We start from the raw sequence: 24,942 nt of genomic DNA on the forward strand, positions 1-24,942 counted from the left end.
TCATTTTCACCTTCACATCTTTGAATTTCCTGGTTCTAGATTCCACAAATTAGACCACAATTCCTCTAGCTGGTCCCAGTAAACAGACCAACACATAATGGATGTTCTAGTAAATATTTATGAATAATATGATCAGTGACCAAAAAACAGTCTGATGTCTATCTTCTCCTGAATATTAAGACAAGAGAAAAGACAGCACATTGGAGAACAGGTTATTGAACTCAGAGCCAGAAAAAATGGGCTGGAATGATCCTTTTGCCACTTGCTGATCATAAAATATCTGGCAGGTCACTTAAGCTTTCTGGCTATTATGCTCCTCAACTATTCAATCAAGACAGGGACTCACTCCCTGCTTCCTTGCAGTGCTGTTCTGAGCATCGAATGAAATGAGGTAGGTGTGAAATCTGTAAACGCCTAAAGTAGAGAGATGCCTGGGTGTGCCTTTATTTTATTTATAAGGAAAAATGGAAATCTGAACATTTAATCCAAAATATGGTCAGGTGTTTATATAACCATAATCTATTTCCACTGGCCAATTTACATCATCCCTATTTTTCGTCTTTGAATCCTATTCCTATCTAATGACACTTTTTTTCATTTCTGACCACATAAGCACACATAGACATGCGTTTGTGGCTGAGAAAGCAATCCAGAATTTCTAAAATAACAATGAAGAACAAGTCAGGATGAAAAAAATTTGTGTTCATGAAACAGAACCAGAGCCCTGTTTGGGGCTAGCAGAGAGAAGTGGAGAGAGCAGAGGAAAACAGGTAGAGGTAGTATCAGATGAATGCCTACGTGTTTCAAGTCATTAATAAAATAATTACTTCTATTTCTCGAGAATACCTTTCTCATATATATTCCCCTATGCTCTTATGTAAACTCAGTGCTGATGTCACGCTTTTGCTGTCTCTTTTGTGTTATATTTCACCCTTGTTGCCTTAACCGGTCACCTCGGTCCTTTCTTTCTCTCCCTTCTCTGAGCCACTCTCCTTGAAGATGGCCTTGGCATTATTCCCTGATTTCTTTTCTAGCTGGTACCTTTACATCAGATCCCTCCAGCATGAGAAATGTAAAGTCATAGACTGTAGTTATAGGCACAGTCTGGCTCGGCAGCATCAAACATAGCTATAGCCAAAATGAGCAAGATCGTCTGTGGGAACACCTATTTAAATAGCCCTGGTGAGTCCGTGCTTCAAGCCATCCTGAGCATGGAGCCACGCTTGTGATGTGTAACTCTTCTACGTGCCAAAAAATCAAAAAAAGGGTGGTTCATACAGGAGCCTAATTGCTCCAGTGGAACTCTGACAGCCATAATGCTGTCATCACTGTACTGGTTTTTAAACTAATGACAATGTATGAATGTGAGAAGGTTTAAGACAATGGTCCTCCATCATTCATGTGCAGAATTATTTGAGTGAGCTTGTAAAAACCCACTTCCTGAGAGTCTGATTCTGACGGTCTGGAAGAAGACCTGGGAATCGATGGTTTTAGCAAGCTTCTCCAGGTGTTTCAGATAAAAGTCATCCAAAGGCCAAACTTTGAAAAACACTGCTCTAAACCTTTGATGAGAAAGTCACCACTACTACACAAGGCCTCGAAGACCTTCTAAAAAGGCATGGTCTTTAGAGGGTCATTTTGGCTCCAGGTATGCTGCTGACCCATTTTCTGACCTTAGCCTCAGTCTTGCCCCATAAGCTCTGGAAGAATTCCCTTCCTGACACACATGCTCCATTGCTGGTGAGGAGTAGACAGCAGCCAGGCTCTCTAATAGACACCCAAAGCTATTGTCTATGTAGGGCAAGAGCAAGGGAAATACAGGCCTGTCCAGAGTAATGAAACAATGTCTCAAAATGCCCTTCGCACATGAATATATACCAGACCTGAAGTAGGGGATATAAGAAGTATTCCCAGACCTTCTACTCATAATCCTTTTATTTTTTCTTTCTTTTTTTTCTTTCTCTAAAGTAGGGGAAACAGACACAGACTCCTGCATACACCCGACCAGTATCCATCCAGTAACCCCTATCTATCTGGGACTGACACTCTACCTACCTGGGGCCTCTTGCAACTGAGCCATTTTTAGCACCTGAGACAAAGGTTCAACTAGCCATCCTCCTAAGCCATGTCTATAGAAGGGGAAGAGAGAGAACAGGGAGGGGAAGGGAAGGAGAAGCATATAGTTGCCTCTCTTGTGTGCCCTGACTGGGAATTAAACCCCAGGTCAATGCTCTACCACTGAGCCAACCAGCCAGGGCCTACTCTGAACTCCTTGAAACCACCAGATGTTGAGGCAGTTGTGAGAGCTATCTCTAGAACAGACACATTCCCACCTTCCTCTGTCTTAAAACATAATTTCTCATAGAAGCAACATTTCAAATAGAAATGACAGAAAGGAAATTAGAACCCCAGGTCAGCCCTATGAACAATGCTACCTTTTGGAAGTATTTCAACTCCATCTCCATAGTTGTGGTCTTAGATCTCCTCATTTTTTGTCTGGACAATTGCAACAGCTTTCAAAGTGGCTTACTACCTCCACTCTCTCCTACCATCCATTCTTTCTCAAGCCTGCTACCAAAGTTATTTTCTCACATATCTATTTTTTATTAGTGTTAATATCCTTGTTTCCATCTACTCGGCTCCATGCTATTCTTTAGTGCAGTGTTTTAAAAACATAATCAAATATGTGGTACAAAATGAAAATCAGTAGCTGAAATAGCTGAAAAGGAAATGATAGTAGTAGTGTATGTTTTATCCAGAAAGGACTCTAGAAAGTATTCCCTAGTTTAATAAAAGATAATAAAATACCCAGTAACCATCCAACTTTTCTTGTCTTTAAAGGTAAGTGTCTTTTGGCACTGGTCAGTTGCTCAGTGGATAGAGTGTCAGCCCGGCGTATGAATGTCCTGGGTTGGATTTCCAGTCAGGGCACACAAGAGAAGAGACCATCTGCTTCTCTCCCCCTTTTCTCTCTCTTTCCCTCTCGCAGCCAGTGGCTCGACTGGCTCAAGCATCAGCCCTGGGCACTGAAAATGGCTCGGTTGGGCTGTCAGCCTCAGGTGCTGAGGCTAGCTCAGTTAATTCGAGCATTGGCCCTAGATGGGGGCTGCCAGGTGGATTCCAGTCAGGGAGCATGTGGGAATCTGTCTCACTATCTCCCCTCTTCTTACTTAAAAAAATAAAAATTAAAAATTAAAATAAAGAAGTCTCTTTTAAGGGTTAGGCATACCAAACACAATGAAATTTTCTTTTAATAATTTATAATTTACTTCTTTCTGGAATTCTAGAATTTGATGTGTAGGTAGCAGATATGTTGTTTTGACTCAACCAAAATTTCTTTTCTCTCTTTTTCTATTTTTTCTTTTTCTTTTTCTTTTCTTTTCTTTCTTTCTTTTTTCCTTATTTTTGGTAGTGCAGTAGAACGATTAATATAAATAACGGCAATTTTAGTTTTTGGCACAAAAGCTATTTTGAGACCTGAGTTGGCAGACTTTGAGGTTTTATTATCTCATTTTTTTTTTAGTCTTTTAAGATGTTGAAAAAGAACGTCATAATGCTCCAGAAATATTTTCCACTTTCTTTTGGTTACAAATAGGCCTCCCTTTCCACCAAAGGTTAGGACATATCCTCCCACAGTATTTTAGAGCGGTTAAAGAAACAGTAAGTGAGAAAAGGCCAGTAAGCTTATTCTATTTTAAATATTTTCCTCCTTTCTTGTTTTAGTCCCCAAAGTCACACAAAAATGCTGCTTAGATCATGTGAACAGAGGCTAGAATATGGCCCTCCTCAGATTATGTTGATTCTAAGCAGCATGTTAGCAAAGAAGGTATTCATGCTGACAGAGTAACAGGGTAATTTCTATTTTAAAATAATAGATTATTTGTGTAGTGACCATAATAGCTCTATCTGCCTTAAACACAAAGATACAAAACCATGCATAGGGTTGTGATAAAAATAGTTGAATCGACGTACTTGGCCATACAGGCTATTGTACCTGGTATTCCGTACCTTCTTGGTAGAAGGCATGTTTTGACTCTTTGCTGGTGGGAAATGGACTACTATAGCCTTTAACCCTTCCTACAAAATGAGTTACCAAAGCTTCATGCAGAAAAGTGCACCTACCTTCATTCCAAGCCAGGCCTGGCTTGCTCTGACTTCCCAGGCTTGCTCAGAGTGCCAGGTGTACCCCATGGCCTCTAGATACATGGCACAGTCCAGAGGGATCCTAGATAGAACATCACTGCTTTTTGTTTGTGAAGAAAGTTGCTAACTGAAGTGAAGAGACACTAAAAACACTTAGTGAAGAATGGCTTTTCTTGTCCAGTAGATTGGCTACATTCATAATTTCACATACTCTTCTCCATCCCTCCCTTGAAAACGCCTTTTGAGGCCTGGCTGGTTGGCTCAGTAGACAGAGGATTGGCCCAGCATACGAACGTCCTGGGTTTGATCTCCAGTCAGGGCACACAGGAGATACAACCATTTGCTTCTGTCCCCCTTCCTCTCCCCCTTCTCTCCCTCTCTCTTCTCGCAGCCAGTGGCTCAACTGGTCTGAGCACTGGCTCTGGGCACTGAGGATAGCTCAATTGATCCGAGCATCGACCCTAGACAGGGCTTGCCAGGTGAATCCTGGTCAGGGCACATGCGGGAGTCTCACTATTTCCCCTCTACTCACTTAAAAAAAAAAAAAAAAGAACAAAAGAAAAAGAAAAGAAAACTCCTTTTGAAATGCACTTTTGCTCTATATACAAAGAATATTTAGTGCTTTAATTTTCCAAGACTGCTTCTGAACATGTACAATTTCCTAGTCAAATTCCTTGAAAAACTAAAATGGGTTAGTATGTTTTTAAATGAATATAGTTTTATTACTTTCTCATAAATACTAATTATCATGGACTCAAACCAAATCCCAATAAAATGTTTCTAATTATATGCATCCTAATTTATGAATCAATAGCTTGTTTATAATCACTATATTGAGTATAAGCCAATGCACATGAAATGTTTGGCAACCTTTCTATGCAGCAAGTTAACAATTTGTGTGTGTATAAATTCATTTGATCAGCAACCCCTTTCTGTATAGACTATACAAAACAGATCCCTCATGAATGTTCAGAAATTCTTCATTTAATGGGGTCCCCATGACCGTTCTTTAGTGAAAACCATTGCAAAACACCTCCTTCGAGTGTTAATCACGAGAGTGGAACAGTCAAGACCTGGAATCAGGAGAGCCTTTGAAGCCCTATTAGAGACTTGGTTTGAGCCTTTGAATAAGTTACTTATATACATGGAAAGCAGTTTCCTCAGTTATAAAACAGGAAGAGTAATCCTGGGAATAACATACTAATGTGAATAAAGCTCTTAAAGATCCTCTCATGAGAGATGTAGTAAAAGGACAAAGTAATTTTGATGGTACCTTGTCAACACTCAAAAAATATGCTTAGGTATTAAGCATTAGAAAATATAAATATAAATACAATTGGTGCCTATAGTATAATCACATAATCCCATTCAGTGTGCTCACCCAGAACTATAATTTAGTTATGCATTTCAAAACAATAAACTATTCAACTTTGACATAATCTATTCAGCTTTGTTTTACCAGAATTACAGACTTACTTGTGATGGGGAGGGTAATGACTTGCTTTTATCTGTTTTATCAATTTTGTTCTGATGTGTTTTATTAGTTTAGTTTGTTTTTTCTATCCACGTGGATGTTTCTCTAAATTAAGAAAGGGATTTTTTAAGTTACTTAAAGAAATGGTTCTGGTTGGGCTCTTTGTCTTCCAATGAACTATTCATTATTCAGTTTTAAATGTTGTTACTTTCAAAAGATATGTCTCAATTGGCTATCAGATGTGCTAATTTGATTCTTTTTGCAAATATATGTTAGCTTTGTTTCCCTTTTGGAATCTGCAGAATTGATCAAATTGAAGGTAAACTGAAAATGCTTCTTTTGGATCCTGACCTATGGAATAGAGTTATGCCTTAATCAAAGGACATCATATTTCATATTACAATCACTTTGACTTTCCATGTAAACATAAATTCAACAATTCCATAGTTATTGTCCATCTTTTTCGCTTCACTAAATTTATTGTCTTAGGCTAGCTTCTTTTAAAAATAATCATCTTCTCAACCAGATCAGTAAATCTTGATTATAATTGTTGTTAGTTTCAGATGTAGATTCTTTTATTTTTAAGAATAGTTAATATATATTTAAATGTCTTGTTCTTTTAACAAAGGACAAAGATCCCATGAGATAATAATATTTATAAAGAATTTTATAATCTTTAACACGCAAATGTTTGAATCATTTCATTTTGGTTTTGGTATATAGATACACACCAATTATACATAGAAGTATGTTCCAAATAAAAAATATAGCATTCTTATTTATTCTATCAGAAATAAAAGTAGAATATTTTGGAGCAACTACAATATTTCTTAGAGTACATTAGACCAGAAGTTGTTTCCTTCTGGGTTTATTTCCTATTCTCTCACTGCAATAGATTCTTGTTAAATTATGACAAATAATCTTCATATTCTTATGAAAATTTTATATTTCCATTTAAATATAATATTCAAAAATAAAAACAATCACAGTTTATAAGACAGCCCTAACCATCTGACAACAATTTGTAAATCTAGCTTTGGTTTGGGATAAGCAGCATATTGAAGATAAGAAAGCAGATAGGTTCATGGTGTCACAGGCATGAGGAACAGCTGAATCTCCTTTTTTTTTTTTTTTGTGGCAGAGAGAGTCAGAGAGAGGGACAGATAGGGACAGACAGACAGGAAGGGAGAGAGACGAGAAACATTAATTCTTCATTGTGGTTCCTCAGTTGTTCATTGATTGCTTTCTCATATGTGCCTTGACCAGGGGGCAACAGCAGACCAAGTGACCCCTTGCTTGAGCCAGCGACCTTGGGCTCAGGCTGATGAGCCTTGCTCAAACCCAATGAGCCCACGCTCAAGCTGGCAACCTCGGGGTCTCAAACCTGGGTCCTCCGCATCCCAGTCCAACGCTCTATCCACTGCGCCACCACCTGGTCAGGCTGAATCTCCATTTTCAAGGTGGCTTCTCCCCTCTTGCTCTTCTGCCTCATTTATTATCCCAAAGAAACACTTCAAGGAAGTGTACAAAAAGTAGAAGGAGTTGTTCATCAACACACTTTCCTTTTTTTTTTTTTTTTTTTGTATTTTTCTGAAGCTGGAAACGGAGAGAGACAGTCAGACAGACTCCCGCATACGCCCGACCGGGATCCAATCGGCACGCCCAGCAGGGGGCAACGCTCTGCCCACCAGGGGGTGATGCTCTGCCCCTCCGGGGGCGTCGCTCTGTTGCGACCAGAGCCACTCCAGTGCCTGGGGCAGAGACTAAGGAGCCATCGCCAGCGCCCGGGCCATCTTTGCTCCAATGGAGCCTTGCTGCGGAAGGTAAGAGAGAGACAGAGAGGAAGGAGAGGGGGAGGGGTGGAGAAGCAGATGGGCGCTTCTCCCGTGTGCCCTGGCTGGGAATTGAACCCGGGACTCTGCACGCAAGGCCGACGCTCCACCACTGAGCCAACCGGCCAGGGCCCATCAACACACTTTTCTATGATTACACTGATATTCCAAGCCTTCCTACTATTTTTCACCCCAGAGAATGGACCTGTAAGCAATGTAAAGACAAATTCAGAGAAATTCCTGAGTTGATCAAAGAAATTGTTTGGGTCGTTTTTTTTCTCTTCAACTCAGTTATCTCAAGGAAGAACCCTGTGTGCTCTGGGGCAGATTCAGCACAGTCTAACATCCCAACTGATCAGTAGATCAGTGTCAAAATCTTATCGTCAATCCCTTGCTTTTTTCATAGGAAATGTTTCTGCTTCTCTCTGTGTCCATACTCTATACTAACACCTCCCAGCTTGTTAGCTTTCTGCTCCTCTGACATTCAGATTGACTAACAACTGTCATCAGTGCTGCACAAGAGTTCTTGGACTCTGCAGTCTAAGTAAAAGTTAGCAAATCATGGCAGCAGAACTCTTTCTTCTAGTGAGATTCTAAGACAACATGGGGCTGTTCTGGCTGGAGAACTGGAAGGAACCAGACCTTTCTTCTTTGAGTTTCTCCTTTTCAGACATCACCTTCAGAAATCCCTGCAGCAATTTCACAGGGAATAGGAAATCTCTAAATCAGATAGAAAAGGGAAACCTCCCTGTGAACTCTTACTTTCCCAAATATTTCACTCATCAGCTTCATCTAAACAAAACAATCAACAAAATGCACTTGCTGCCATCCCCAAGTCACCACGAACTGAGGTTCAGTTTCATTTTCACCTTCATGATTCCACAGATTGGACCTTCTAAAAGGGGAGAGAATTCGACCTTTCTCTCCTTTGTACTGTGATTCTCCTACATTCCCACAAAGGAGTACTTTCTTTTCTGGTCTTTATCTGCTGTTCCCTGGTTAGCTGGTGAGCTTCAGGAGAGCAGGGATCTTGTCTGTGTCAGTCATCTCTCCACAACAGCAAAGGTCTGTCTGTCCTAAACACACAGCAGCACCTGGTAGCCACTGTTTGATAAGGTAAGTAAGACAGAAATTGATTCAAAATATACAAATGCATTTGATACACAAATATTGAGATTTTTTTTGTCCATTAATTATAACCTTTCTTCACACACAAAAGGAAGGGCTGCTATATTTGTTACTAAGCAAGCAACTTGGCCTTGCTCTTAAAATGTACCCACTAGTGTGAATGTTGTCTATCTATTTATGCCTAAGTAAAGGATATAAAAGTACGTTTGTTTCCTTAATGATATGGAAATTAAATCTCAGCTGTATCCAGCAGCAACAAATATACGTTGAGTACTGGGCACTGAAGGTACCATGATGAGGACCGACTCATCCTTCTCATTGTCCCTGCCCTTGAGAAACGCGCAGTTGGGTAGGGCGTGTAGTCATTGCGCCTCAAGGAAGAGACACCGTCGTATGAGCACCTTGGTTTGGGTGCTCTGACCTAAGCAAGAAGGCTCCAAACCTGAGCATGGAAAAATCAGTAGCAGCAAAGACAGCGAACAAGGAGAGAAGAGCAGGCGTAGCGAGGGCCAGCGTGGAGCAAAGCTCCATAGTGGAAGCTAGCCGGACAAGTACCGGGCCGAGAGCGGGGCAGGGAAGAGCAGCTTCTTAATGTGAGACAAAAGGAGAATTTTTCTAGGCAAAAAGGTCAAGGCACTTCTAAAGTAACTTCTGTTCTTCGTCTTTACGCAGCCGGATTCTTTTCCCACATTGCCCTTGTCGCCTGCACCGACCTCACGGCTTGCCTGAGAGTGGGAGGTCCTGCTGATGGACAAGCCGTCACCGGCGAGTCACAGTCGGTTATTTCCGACAAACCCGGGTTATTATTGAATGTAGTGGAGCGGTGAATGCAATGGTTAGAAACGGAACACAAAAAGCCTAAGAACGGCGGCGAGGCGGCTGAGAGGACAGCCACCGCCACGGAACAGGAAGCCTTTTCTCTTCTCGGGGCATCATCCATCATGCTGGGGGAAACGGCGGGGACGCCACCGACTACTTCTTAATAGGCTTCTGCACAGAGAGTGGCTTTGAAGCGGCAGCTGCCCACAGTAAATTTCACTGACCCTGAGAGCCTTTCCCCAAGTTTTCCAACTGTTTTGTCTCCTGAGCTGCAGCTCAGTGTCGGGTCCAAGTTACAGCACCTGACAAAACTAAGGCGCCTCCGCCGACTGAGAGTGGAGAGTGTCCAGGGATGTTGTCTTTTCTGAGCTACCCCAACAGGGAGACATGATGCCATGCCATCTGGCCAGAAAGTGTATTCTTTCCAGGGTGAAGCAGCTGAGCAAGGGATTTTATTTGAGGGTCTGATGTTTTTCTGCACATATAACAAAGCAAATACAGTGAAATACAGACCACTCCCTACAGAAAGCACCGAGGGGGTCAATTCTTCTCAATAAAGCAGATTTAATAAAGTCTAACATGAACAAAGGTGTTAGAGTTCATTCAGGCTTGAATTCTTCTACATTATGAAGTTGCAAAGACATGAAAAGCCAAGGATAGTGCCAGAAGAGAAGTAGTGTGGAAACTAAGAAAATTCAGCTTTTTCCTCTTCTGAACGATTTTCATAACAATTCCAATTAAATTTTGGGAAATGTGATTCTCATGTACAAAGCAGATATAAATGAATTACATAAATGGTTATGTGGCCTTTGATACCCAAGGTTGACGTTCTGGGGGTTTTCTCTGAGCTTGTGGCGTGAGCTGCTTTTCCAGGAGTGGGAATAGGTTTGTTGAGCTCTGCTCTCCTATTGTACAGTCTGTGGCTGTGGAGGACTTCCATGCAATGAGGGGCTGAACTACAGTGAACCTACTTGACATTTAGGGTCCTGAAATCACACTCCGGTTTTTAATACTACCAACTGAACTACTAGGGCCCCCCAAACCCTAGACCCTTACTTTTGTACTTTAATTCTTCCATTGCAAGCAGGTTGACAGAGGCAGATACAGTTTTGAAGCATGTTGTCACAGGTGTAATGTTTCTTAGCTGTTTCAGAGCCTGAGGACGGGAAGAGCAGAACAGGGGGAATCTCGGAATTCCATAGTGTCTGATTCCGTTGATGAAGATCTAAATAGATTCTTATAAAGTAGATACAATTTAGTATTTACTTAATAAAGTCATCTCTTTGGATTCTTCTCATTCTCCTTAGTCATGAAAATGACAGAAGAAAAAAATTGATGTATCAATGATTCTTTTATTATAAGGAGAAAAATTTTAAAATATATCTAACTATCAGTTGGGATTGTGACCATCAACATAATAATCATTTTCACAGTGGTTGTCGTTGAGCAAAGATCACAGGCAGGCACTTTTCATACCATCTCTCCTGAGGTCAGGAACCCTCTGCTGTTTGACATGGCATGCTGTTTCATCAGGACCATTTGCTGATGAAATCATAAATTAATGGATGAGCCAAAGAGCAGAATTCACCAACAAGTATGGAGGTTACTGAGTCAGGGTCATGACACTGCATGTCTATACCTTTAGGCCAACTTCAAAGTAAAGGAAATGCTCAATTAATTTTATATTTTAATTACTGGTATAATAAACCCAACTAATTATGAATGAATATGAACCAATTACTAGCAGGGAATTAAGCCAATAATTACCAGTAATGCCAAACGAACAGCATTACTAATTAACACTCCATCTCCACTGGGTGAGTCAAAAGTGAAATAATAACCCAGGTCAGGGTGAAGAAAAAAACAGCTGCGCACAGATCATCAGCACTAACATGAAGTTCCACAGATTTAAGACTAAGGCCACTCTGTGCCTGAGTAGGTTGACCATGTAAAACTGCTGCTTTTGTTAAAACACCCAAACATTATCAGCTTCATATAGTTCAACCTAACATTTTCATGTAGGTATCCTTGTGAGATAAAAATAATTGTAACAATTTCCTATAGGTTAGGAATATCACTAATCTTTTGCTCTCTGAAGATATCTTAAAAGAAATTATGTTAAAATTTTTCACTTTTTGCATTTATACAACCTATGTTTATATATTCATTTGTACATTCAACACATTGAATATATTCAACCAATCTCTTCCCACAGGAACTCAGACCTCTTAGCAGAGAAAATAATTATTTTTTTTTATATAATTATAATTATATAAACACATAAAACCACAAATTTTAAGGTTCAGGTAAATACGTTAGCTTGCTTAGAAAGGCAAACTGGAATGAGCTTTCCAGATTCCTTCAGCATTTCCCCATTAATCCAGAAGTGACAAGAACAGGCTTTTCAGGGGTTCATTCCACTTCCTTCTCGAAATACAAGTCCTGGTTTGGAAAGAGAGGTCCTGAGTCTTGGAGTCATGTGAAAATATGAAACACTGGCTGTGTATATTGTGTTAAAAAGAAAATAAATAAGTGGAGATCTTGGAGATTACTGTATAATTATATATATATTTATTTTATATATATAAATATATATATTTAATATAAATATATATTTCAACATACAATGTATTTATCAAGTACCAAGCATGCACAAAGCATTTTCTGGGCACCATGCAGAATACAAGAATAATTAGGGCAATGGTCCCACCTTCATAGATCTTAAGCCAAAAAGAAAGAAACAAACACAATAAGCTATAAGGGGAGGTAACGATTGACAGAGTAGGAAAGAGGAACAAGAAAAGTGAAGACTGAGCAGTAGGCTTAGAGGCAACATTACAGGGCCAAGGATGGCTTTACTGAGTAGTATTTGACCTGTCAGCTGAAAACTGGGGAGGGAGGAGAGAAGAACTGAAAGATCTGGGGCAGAAATAAACAACTATTAGAGACACGTTTTAGGAAGAAAAATATGACAGCTGTAAAATGGACTGTAAGTACAAGGGGTAGAGCAGCTGAGGATGACACATGTGGTGGGAATGGTGGAATAGCAGGAAGATGAGCTGTCAATCAGGAACACTGGAGGAAGAGAAAAGTGGTTAGGGGCTGAGTGAATATGGTGTCATGATCATGGACCTGAGCAAATCAGTGTGAGAAACAGAAAGCTGACTTAATAGGATGTGGCAACCAGTTGAATGCAGAACAAGAGGAAAAGGAATAAGATGAAGAAAATGCCAAATTTCCTGGCTAGGATGACTGAGTGGTTTCCTTACCAAACATGGTGACATCATATTGGAGGGACACTAACATACATCTGTTCAGGAGGGGATGAAAAAGACAGATTTGGGTTCAGGAGAGAAGTCAAGGACAATTTTAGAGTCTATTTCCTAGAGTTGAAAATGGACCAATTTACTGATTCAGAAAAAAAATGTTAGAAAACTCATAAGAGAAAAGGTTTCCTTGGAGAATGAAACTTGAAGTAACAATAAATTACAACAGGTGCTTAAATAAATTCAATTGGATAGTAAAATAAGCTTTGAAGATCAAAGGAAACAAAATAGATGTAGAAATAAAGTGAAAGTTCTAAAGAGAAAAAGGAAAAGAAATAGCACAAGAAAATGTATTGAAAGGATGAAAATTGAGAGCCTAACTAGAGCAAAAGGAAATGGAAGAGTGACAAATCACATTTTGAAATCAAAATTTGCAAGGACAAAGTCAGATGTAGTGTTAACCTTAGCTAAGAATAGGTAAATCTCTGGGACAGCCCTATTCACATTTGTGTCCAAAGCTACATATGGCAGGTGGGGGTGGGGAGAGCAACATATTAATAAAAGGATTTGACAGACTCCAAAAGAGTTGAGTAGAAGTGAAATAAAAGGACACTGGGATGGGCTCACCAGAAATATTTGTTTGAAAGATAGCAGGAGATTTGTTTTTCCAGTGTTACATAAACTAATCACCAGTATTTAAACTTTACTGACTCTTAGTAATCCCAACTTCTAGAATGACTTAGCCGTTAACAGACGTGCTCCTGCATTGTTTCCACACAAAGTCAGTGACTGCCTTTTCTTGTTAGAAACATGAGTCATTCTTTCTCTTTAAATATTCCCTCTACTCCTCCCTTTTTATTTGCTAATGTAATTCTAAAAGAATGGCGTGTACAAACCTTCAACAACTCTTCTGCATTTGAGAACTTGTCTTTAAAAATAGCAGATACATGTATTTTATTTTTTCTGAAAACTTCAGGGGTTGCCTAATATTCCAAAAGCTTATATTTCCTCTACTATGTAAAATTTTGTATCATAAATAATTGGGCCATTTGAAGTCTAATTTTGTGAGAATATAACCAGACATCAGCCTGACCCATCGTCGATCTGGAAGGCTGAGGTTGCTGGATCAAAACCCTAGGCTTGCTGGGTCAAGGCAGATATAAGAAGCAACTACTATGAGTTGTTGCTTCCCACTCCTCGCCCCACATCTCTCTCCTCTCTCTAAAATCAATAAATAAAATCTCAAAACAAAACAAACAAAAAACCCCCCAAACATTGAATGGAGCTACCGCAACTTGGCCATCTGATACACAAGAAGCAATTCCAGGCATACATGCCTGGCACTGTGTATCATCATAGCCTGTGCAGAGCAGCGGTGGAACTCTGATGAGAGAGAGCAAACGGGGAATACATGTAAAGGCATGGGATTATCTGCAGCATGCTGCATTATATATAAGTTTCTCTGTAAAAGTTTAATATGACTATATATATTTTTTATATTGCCAACAACCAAATGAAAAGATTAGAATAATACATATTATATGTGTAACTACTATACCATGTTTAAGTTACAAGTATGAACCTGGGAATTTTTTAGCCCAAAACTATAATATTTATATCAAATGAAATTAAAAAAATTTTAATAACTATATCTGAATGTATTTCTCCAGGGATATACAAAAATTAATTCAGAGCTTGAATACATAAAACAAAAAACCAAGCACATAATGAAAAGCAATAAAAAATAAATGAACCTGTGATGAAAAAGAAATAATTATGGTGCCCAAAATTTTAGCTAGAAAATAATCAAGCTGGTTCCTCTGACTTGACCTACTAATGATGTAATGATGATGATGACGAAGAAGATGAGTGCCATTCTAAAAACACTTTTCCAGCACATATTATCTCATTTAGTCCTCAGAACAATACTGAAAAGAAAATATTTTAATTATTCCATTTTGCAAATGAGGAAATTGAAGCTTCCCAGAACTCTTGACAGGACATATGAGACCAGGCAGAAGAAATAAAAACATACATAAAGAACTTGACTAATGACATCAAAGAAGAAATACCTACCATAGAAAGATGCTAGAGAATGAGGAAGTACAACAGATGACTAAATGTTATATCACAATGAAATATATACATTGAAAATACAATATAAATCAAGACAAAATTTAAGGTATATATTTTTTTCTTCCAACACGCTAACACTCCATCCAGAAAACAAAATTTAAAAAAAAAGTGTACATTTGTGCTGTTCATAAAGATAACAGTTGTTCAGTGAGTACAAATTAAAAGAACACAGACATTAAAGTTTTACAAACTCAACTATTAAAAATGGACTTTTAAGGGGAAAAAAATGGACTTTTAAAATGATCTTGTTTGGCTGAGGAAGCACCTACAGAAAGCTTGGTAGTTCAGCTATTTCCCAAATAAACTTATTTAGTCCATGGTACGTACAAATCCTAACATAACCAAGACAGACAGTTCTATGTCTTCTCTTTGGCAACACTAGTAGAACCCGACAGGTGACAAATGGGAGAAAACCTGGGGGCCATAGTTGATATCGGAGGCTGATCAAGTAACAGTCACAGGAGGAGGAATCAAAGTTCATGACACCCTGCAGAAGTAGATCACAGGAAGAAACAAACTAAAAACGAGAGTTGCAGAGAAAACATCTGCAGGCAGTGCTACTGTTGGGGGAGGCAAACCCTCCGGCAGTCCTTTGCCAGGCAGCATCAACTTAAACCAACACTCAGCCATGGGAATTTTTGCTCCAGATCAAAAGGACAGCAGCAATGCCATCTGCTGTTTGCTTAGAAAAATGGTAAGAGCAGATGTTTCCATGTGCTGACCTGCCATCCCTTGACTAAGAGACCACTTGAAAAATAATCATGAAATAGCACAGGAAAACATCTGGACAGTGTACGGCAGACCACCAATCACGCAGCACAGGAGAGAAGTAACATGCAAAGAGCCCATGAAATAATTGTAGGCAGGTTCCCAGCAAGGGGTGGGGCCCCCTCCTGTACATGTCATCTGAGAACCCGGCCTGGGCTGGTCAGAAGGTGCCCCATGGACCTGAGTAATTCCAGTGGGCAAACCCTACCCTATTTCAAATATCTTCACAAGGCTCATAGCCACACACTCACTTCTCAGACTTCTTTCTATTGTTGCCTATACTATTACTCGATTTTGTTTAGCCCATATTTTAGGTATCACTGAAATTAAATGATTAGCCGGAACTTAAGGACAAGCCATGGCCTGTCGATGAAAAAAACTCAAATACAAAGTGCCTGTGCAATGCAGGGTCAGAATATGGTAACAGGATTTGCATCATCTCACCTCTCCTGCTACTCCAAGCTTGGGAGGACCTCGCCCCTAGGGTGAGGCCAGTTCAGGCTAGGGCTCTTAGGAACTGCTGAGTCACTGCCCAGGCACCAGGTAGGACAGCAGAGACTCAGCCTCAGAAGGAACCAAGTTTCATTTAAGATCTGCACCTCAGGCATGCTCCTCCTCCTGTGTGGTCACACCTGCCACACCAAGGAGTTCCTCGTCCTGCTTTGGGAGCCCTGCGTGAAAAGCACTTCCTGCCTCCCTGCTGAACCCAAGTCCTTGGGCCCCATTTCCCACCAGCTACTCATCATCGCAGCCTCTCAAGTTATTTCTCAGCTGGAACATATGTACTCAGACTAAATATTACTCAGAAAATTTAAAAATCATTATTTTTCCCTTTGTGTACATGGAGGACAAAATGTTTACATGACCTCTGTTTCCTCTAAAACATGTTACACTTTTATATTTAGGAGTTTGCTTTCAAGGCACTTTTTTTTTTCTTACTTGATTTGATTACTTGTTTCATGCTCTTTTAATTTATTTTCTGATCTAGTGACCCATTGCCTGATCTGTCCTCAACAGTTTTGTTTTTGCTTTTTGAAATTTGGTGGGGCCCAGGACAGGGGGCCAGGGGGAGAGTTGGCTCATTTTTAAACAAACACTTCCTTCCTTCACCTGATACAAATGAGGCTTTTTTTTTTTTTTTATTGATCAGAGAGGAAGACTCAGTTTTATTTTCTTTGCTTTGCAGACCCATCAACACATAGTAAATGCTCAAGTGTTTTAATAAGTAATTAAAAAACAAGACTTTCAGGAAACATCTTATTCAGAATGTGTGCTGTATCATAAAACCACTAGAAATAATGTAGCTTTTTCCTAAAAAGAAAACACAAGCAGGACGGGGATCTTGAGCTCTGGAATAACGGCCACCGGCTCTCCCCAAACTCTGGGGGAAGCACGGTGGTCGTCGCGACCTCTCCTCTCCTACAGCAACACAGCTTCCAGAGGAAAACCTCACAAACAGAATGAATTTCTGTCTGTTCTAACACAAGTGCAGTGTTCGAATAAAGTGTTTTCTTAGAGCTTTTCTGATATAGCACAGTATATGGCACCATTATTTACATCATACAGTCTCAAAGTGAGACAGAAGATATTATTTAAAAGATAAAGATACTTAATTTTCAAAACTGAAACAGATTTTTTATCTTTCAAAGTTGTGTCTTGTTAAGACAAACACATAGCATCAGCATTCTCTTTTCACATGACACTTTAAAAAAATCCTTTGGCTGGCCCTTAGACTTCTTTCTTTTGTTTTCCCTCCCTCCCTCCCTTCCTCCCTCCCTTCCTTTTCCTTCCTTCCTTCCTTCCTTCCTTCCTTCCTTCCTTCCTTCCTTCCTTCCTTCCTTCCTTCCTTCCTTCCTTCCTTCCTTCCTTCCTTCCTTCCTTCCTTCCTTCCTTCCTTCCTTCCTTCCTTCCTTCCTTCCTTCCTCCCTCCCTCCCTTCCTTTCTTTCTTCCTTCCTTCCTTCTTCCCTCTTTTCCTCCCTCCCTCTCTCTGTCCCTCCCTCTCTCCCTTTCCCTCTCTCTTTCTCTCTTTCTTTTCTTTCTCTCTCTCTTTTTCTTTCTTTCTCTTTCTTTCTTTCTTTCTTTCTTTCTTTCTTTTTTTCTTACTCTTTCTTTTTTTCTTTCTCTTTTCCATACTCCCTTCAGTGATTACAAAGCGTTTCTTTTGAGAATTTAATTAAATTTATATAAAAATCTAAATGTCCATTGGAGGAAATTATGGTAAAAAACATAATCAAGCTGACTAGCATTTGGCTAAAGTCAAGATGTGATTATAATATAAAGTACCTCATTTATATGAGCAATTAGATGCTTGCTTCTGTGACTCAAAATGGATCTAAGAGCATAACAAAAATTTTGAGCAGTGGCAGAACAACTGCAACACTTGTAATGTTAGAGCAGACAACTAATCAGACATGAATGGGAAGAGGGAGACAGAAAGGGGAAGAGAGTATCAACCTTAAACATAACTATCATCTGATAACCAGATGACTGACTGTGGTTCCCAGCCTCTGATATGGCCCAGGCAGCTACACACCCATGGGGGAGCATGCGCTATGGGACTGACAAGGCTATGACACTAGGCACAAAGGGCAAAATGACAGAAAAAGACATGCACATGGCCTCAAAATACGAACAGTGCAGGTACACGACTGCCCACTACTGGCAAAGGTGTGTGCATGCAATGGTCAGGAGCCTACTGACTGGGAAGGAGGCGTCAGGAGGTGGGGGAGGTACCCAGTTCAGCATAAAAACCTGATTATGTAACCAAGTGGAGCACTCAGACTGGTCTGAGTTGTCTTCTCCGGAAATCTTTCAAGTGCACTTTCTCTTTTCTAAATGAATCTGCTTTGCTATTTGTGTTTCTCAACTGAAATTGTTCTCTCAAGAAGATAAGAGCCAAAGAACCCAGAACAATACTGTGGAATAGGTGACACTAAGATGACAATTTTTAATGGATGATATATATCTCTGTGTGTGTCCATAATACACACACATGCATACACACACACACACACAAATTTTATTTCCCATGATAATACTCACACCTCAATGTAGAATGTACAATCTAATCTAATATAAAATTAGAAAATATAATACCCACAAAAATTACAACACAGTAACCTTATTTTCATCCTTTTGAACTTGCATACGTGAAACAAAACAAATTCTTCTCAAGCATTCCTATTAAGGTCATTTTTTCTTCTTGAAGTATAAATTGTGTTTCTTAAAGTTCCTCTGGTAAATGGAAAGACCTTCTGTGTTAATTTGCTACAGTTACCATAACAAAATGCCCCAGACTCAGGTGGCTTGAACAACAGAAATTTACTTTTTCACAGTTCTTGAAGTTAAAAGTCCAAGATCAAGGTTCTGGTAGGGCTGATTTCTCTTGAGGCATTTTTTTTGCCTTGCAGGTGGCCACATTCTAGCTGCTTTGTTCTCACATGGTTGTCTGTGCACACATGCACCCTGGTATCTTAATTTCTTATTCTCGTAAGGACGTTATTTTGAATCAGGGCCCACACAAATGGTCTCATTTTAACTTAATTACTTCTGTACATTCACATTCTGGTGTTAGGGCTTCAAAATAGGAATTGTGAGAGTGAACAAATCAATCCATAATACTATTACAGATAAACTCTGTTTTCTTGTGAAAATATCTTTACTTCATTCTCATTATTAAATATAGTTTTGCTGGTTACAAAATTCTAAGTTGACAGCATTGTATGAATGTTATTTCACTGTTTCCTGGCTTCCACTGTTGCTGTTTATAAGGTTGCTCATTTCCAAGTTTTATTCCTTTTTAGAAAATTTGTATTTTCTCTTTGGCTGTTTTTAAATTCGTCTCTTTAATGTTCTGCAGTTTTATTATATCTATGTATAGACTTATAAATATTTTCCTGCTTGGTAAATAGTAGAAATAGCTTGATTTGTGGAGTTATATTTTTCATGTTTTAAAGATCAGTTATTTCTTTCTTTTTTTAAGTGTGATTCATTCTTTTTTAAAATTTTATTTAGAAAATTAATTTTAACAGGGTGACATTGATCAATAAGAGGACATGGGTTTCAGGTAAAAGTTTCTATAGCATTTGAACTGTTGATTATGTTGTGTACCCAACACCCAAAGTCAAATCATTTTCCATCACCATGTATTTGTCCCTCTTTACTTCCTCCTCCCACCCCCTCCCTAACAGCTCCCACCCCCTGGCAACCACTTCACTTTTATCTATGTCCATGAGTCTCAGTTTTATATCCCACTTATATGTGAAATCATATAGTTCTTAATTTTTTCTGATTTACTTATTTCACTCAGTATAATGTTCTCAAGGTCCATCCATGTTGTTATAAATGGCTATATGTCATCATTTCTTATGACTGAGTAGTAGTCCATTGTATATATGCACCACATAGTTATTTTCTCTTAATATTGTTGCTCCTCTATTCCCCTTATTATATCATCTGGGCATTCTATTAGACATATACTGGAATACACTGCATTTTCCATGTCTCTTAACTTCTCAATTCTATTTTTAATTTTCTTTATCTCTTTGAGCCACATTTTGATAATTTCTTTAGCTCGTACTTCCAGTTCATTAATAGTATTTTCAATTTTTTGATCTTCTGTTTGGCCTGTACATTGACTTTTAACATCAACTATTTTTTTCACTTCTACAAATTTAGTTCTTTTTCTAACCTGCTTCATACTTTTTAAAAAAATCTCTTGATATTTGTACACTTTTTCTTTTGAAATTTTATTTAAATATTTTATAGCATTATTTAATATTTTTACCTTATAATTCAAATATCTAAATCTTTCATAAGTTTAAGTTTTGAATTTTGTTTCCAATGGCTCTTGTTTCTTATTTGATGATGTTAAAAAAAAGCTATATAATTTTTTTAATGTTTTATTTTTAAATAAATTCAAACTGAGAAGAACAGCAAGAATAATACAGAGGATTTTCCTATACCCCTTTATCAAGAGATCCCCAAATTTTTCCCAAGAATACAATCAAGGATCACACAGTGTAACTCATTCTTACATCTTTCCTGTCTCTTTAAGTCTCAAATAGTTCTTCAATCCTTCTTTACTCTTCATGGTATTGCCATTCCTTTAAGATTACAGGCCAGTGATTTCATAGAATGCTTCTCAGTTTGGGTTTTTATGATGCTTCTTCATAATAAGATTCAGATTCTAAAACTATTATGCTGTTATCTCAGGACAACATGGGAGGCACATGATATTAAATTTTAGTATATGTTTCTATTTCTTGACTGAATTATTACTATAATGGTAGCTATAATTTTCTAAATATATTACTTCCTCTACATTTTAATACTCATCATTCTACTATAGAAAAGACTTTCTCTTATCTCCATGTACTTATTTATTTATTAATATCAGTGAGGATTCATGGATTCCTATTTTATTCAATGTGATAGAATCCATTAGTATTGTTATTTTAATGCTTGAATTGTCCCAGATTTGGCCAATCAGAGCCCCTTCAAACTATTTTACATATATTTTCCCCATATCCTCATCATTTGTTGAGTATATCTTTATTTTTTGATATAAGATGTTTATCTTATATTATCCCTGCCTCAACCCTGAAATCAAGACATTTCTCCAAACAGCTTTAGGTATTTTTTAGTGAAGAATGGTATTAGAAATGAAGATTTCTGTGTTAGGTGTGCTCTTTACTACTGAGATTTCTCAACTCTTAAGTGGACAGAGCAACAAATGAATGTATGCAGACATATATATGCATGTCTATATATACACAATTTTACATTTGTATTTATTTCTATATTTAGCTACATATATTGAAAATCATAAATTCATCCATTAACTGCAATTTAGTCCAATGCCACAAGGTGCATACTATATTTTCCCTTTTCATATTAGTAACATCCATCCCCAAAAGTAAGACTATTATTCCCATTATCCTCAATCCATTCACTTATTTACTTGACCCACCTGTGTGTAACCAATGTCCTGACCCTTCTGGGCTTTTGCCCTACTTGGCCAATCCTAATGAACTCATATTTAATTGGACTCGATCTGTGGGAATCCTGGAAGCCTACAGTGAGTTGAATTTCCTATGGAAGATTTGGGTTTCCTTCCACCAGGAGCCTAAGGCATAACTAGCATGAAATAATGTAATTCCTCTTTACAGCAATACTGATTAACTCAGAAGTTTTAGGTTAGTAATCTCATAATACAGCAAGCCGCAGTCTAGCTCTCCTGATCTCATCTCTTACCCTTTCTGATTTCAGTTCTCATGATAATTTTTTTGGAGAATGGGTTTTTTGTTTTGTTTTTTTAATCATGAGAGACAGACAGACTGGTAGAGAGAGAGAGATGAGAAGCATCAATTCTTGGTTGTAGCACCTTAGTTGTTTATTGATTGCTTTCTCATATGTTCCTTGATGGGAGGAGGAAATGCTAGGTGAGTCAGTTACCCCTTTCTCAAGTCAGTGACCTTGGGCTTCAAGCCAACAATCTTTGGGCTCTGCCAGCAACCATGGGGTCAGGTCTATTATACCATGCTCAAGCAGGAAACCCAACACTCAAGCTAGTGAGCCCACACTCAAGCCAGCAACCTCGGGGTTTCAAACCTGGGTCCTCAGTGTCCCAGGTCAATGCATTATCCACTGTGCCACTGCCTGGTCAAGCACTGGAGAGTGGGTGTTTTGTTTCTTTGCTTTTGTTATTTTTTTGTTTGTTTATGTGCTATCTGTTTTTTTGTTTGTTTGTTTGCTTTGTTTTGTTTTTGGCTGCTCTTTGTTTCTTTATTGCTTTGTTTTAATATTACAGACATTCACTGGCTTCTGAAAATCCTACAGATGCTTTGAAAATCAGGCTTCTAATTTATCCAGATCCAGTAAAAGTAAATACCTTCAGAGTATCTAATCAGCCATAGTTTCTCTTTATGTATCCATATGCTTATCTGAATTGATCTTTCCCTATGCCACTAAACTATTAATGCCTTTGAAACACCATCTCTGCAATAGCCTGGTTACTATTTCAAGGTAGAAAAAAAAGTAGGACTACAGAAATTATTGGGTAACACTTCTATTTTGTTCTTATCAGAAAATAGGAATTCTTTATAGCAAGGTTGTGATTGGAATAAGTCTTTTAAAATCTTAAAGATAAAAAAGTTCTTTAACATTCTTTTGATTTACTCTCCTAATTTATTTATTTAATTAATTTTATTTTAGAGAGAGAGAGCCAGAGACAGAGAGGGAGAGACAGGAAGGGAGAGATAAGAAACATTATCTTATAGTCGCATCACTTTAGTTGTTCATTGATTGCTTCTCATACATGCCTTGATGGGGGTGGGGGGCTCCAGTCAAGCCAGTGACCCCTTGCTCAAGCCAGCAACCTTGGGCTCAAGCCAGTGACCATGGGATCTTCTTGATGATCACGTGCTCAAGCCGGCAACCCTGCACTCAAGCTGGTGAGCCTGTACTCAAGCTGGATGAGCCCATGTTCAAGCCAACGACCTTGGGGTTTTGAATCTGGGACCTCAGCATCCCAGGCTGATGCTCTCTCCACTGTGCCCCTGCTGGTCAGGTGTTGGGCAGATAAAATATATTATGCTCACTTTGTTAAAGATGGCGTTGCCCAGGTGAAATTAATGTGTGTCTCTGTGGGCAGGCAGGATCTTTGTAGCCTGGGGCTTGGTTTTGGGATTAAGCCTTTCCCACCCTTTTTGATGTGGGGTGGTACAATCCCATCGTGACTCAGAGAAGTGGCTTTGTATTAGAGACTTCCCTGTTTTGTATATTGGATTAAAGGTTGTGAAGCTACACTATAAAATAGGGGCAGAATAGGAGCTTGCTCTCTTGGTTCCTGAGATTATCATTAGAGGAGAGAGCAGAAAGGAGAGCAGAAAGAGGCCATGTGGCCAGGAGAAGCAGCCAAGATGGCGGAGTATTGAGTGAGAGGCCAGTTTGTGCAGTTTGACACTGGAGAAGGAAGGAGATGGGGAACAGAGGTGAATAAGTCTGGTGAGCTAGAAACCTTTGATTCTAGGAAACTCGGATAAGTCAGTAGCTTTGTGAGCACTGAATGTGAATGGGTTTTGGAGCCCAGTGTGTGTTTTTTGCTTGCCCGCCGAGTGCAAGCTAGGATTAAAGACTATGGCCCATCAGTTTTTGGCTCCGTTGTTTCTTTACCAACTGTCCGAATCCAATGCGAACCTGCATGGGCCAGGCTGCTGTGATGGCAGCCCTGGCCACTGGCTTTACATCAGGCCACTCCCTTAATTTAAACATGGGGAAAATGCAGTCCAGAAAGGAAGAATTTCTACCAAAGTAAATGGCATTTTGGTGGGCTTGCTTAGATTTATTTAGAACTCAGCTCTCTCATCTACTATCCCTCATTTATTTCTGTCCAATCTTCATTTTCTAACCAAACTTTATGATGCTTTTTTCATAAACATGCTTTAATGTTTAAAATAATACATAATTATTTTAGAAAAAATGTTCAAAAGCATAAAAAGTAGAAAGAAAATAAACTTTATTTATAATCCTACTACCTGGAGATACTACTGTTAACATTTTGGAGTTTTTAATGCTTACATCTTTTATTTTCATAGCTGAGGTCATACCATATAGTTTTGTGTCTTTTTTCATATAATATCATTAATATTTCCTCACTTCATTAAAATCTCTTTAGAAGCATTATTTTTGATGCTACATAATATTTCATCATATGGATGTACTTAAGTATAGTGAACTATTCACCTTCACTAAATATTTAGATTGTTCCATTTTTTCCAACTACACATAATGTTTTAAAGAATACAATTTTTTATTTAATATTAGTCTATACCAATGATTATTCCCTAAAAACAGATTTCTAGAAGTAGAAGTACTAAGTCAAAGAATGTGACTATAATTAAGATTCCTGATATATACTGCCAAATTACTTTCCAAAAAGATAGTAACATTTTAATCTACTCACAGCTGAGTTTAAGAGAGCTGATCTCATCATGTCCTTATCATGGTTCTTCTATTTGGGTTTGACCATTCTCATTCATTATTTTCCTAAAATTCCAAGTTAAAGGGCTCTTGAAGTGTAGAATGGAGGCTGGGGATTACACAGACAGCCCTCCAACCAGAGAGATTTGTGTAAGAATGACCACAGGAGCAAGTGAAAGTCATGTGTATGCAGAATAACCCATCTTCTCCTCCCTGTGGCAACATAGCTTGTGTGGAGATCACAAGCTCATGAGTGAGACATAACAGAAATGTTGCATTCTTATTATCTGTGTAATCTTGGATAAGAAAGGTAGCCTATTTGATTGAAATGTTTAAATGCAAAAGTGCTTAATATTTCTTTCTTTTTTTAAAAAAAAAAAAATAAGTGAGATC

At 38.6% G+C, this 24,942-nt stretch overlaps 1 protein-coding gene across 4 annotated transcripts in view; it reads right to left on the reverse strand.

Annotated features, from left to right (window-relative positions):
- Window positions 1-24,942, reverse strand: part of SLC25A21 (solute carrier family 25 member 21) — a 531,270-nt gene that overhangs the window by 306,177 nt on the left and 200,151 nt on the right. Inside the window, exon 1 of one of the 4 annotated variants that reach the window (XM_066344495.1) lies at window positions 16,011-16,074. The exons of the other annotated variants lie outside the window; for them this stretch is intronic. The gene's annotated coding sequence lies outside the window, so the exon portion shown is untranslated. Of the gene's footprint in view, window positions 1-16,010; window positions 16,075-24,942 lie in introns of those variants that run through there. 4 annotated transcript variants of the gene reach the window in all.

The sequence above is a fragment of the Saccopteryx leptura genome, chromosome 6 (assembly GCF_036850995.1).
Source record: "Saccopteryx leptura isolate mSacLep1 chromosome 6, mSacLep1_pri_phased_curated, whole genome shotgun sequence".
Taxonomy (NCBI): domain Eukaryota; kingdom Metazoa; phylum Chordata; class Mammalia; order Chiroptera; family Emballonuridae; genus Saccopteryx; species Saccopteryx leptura.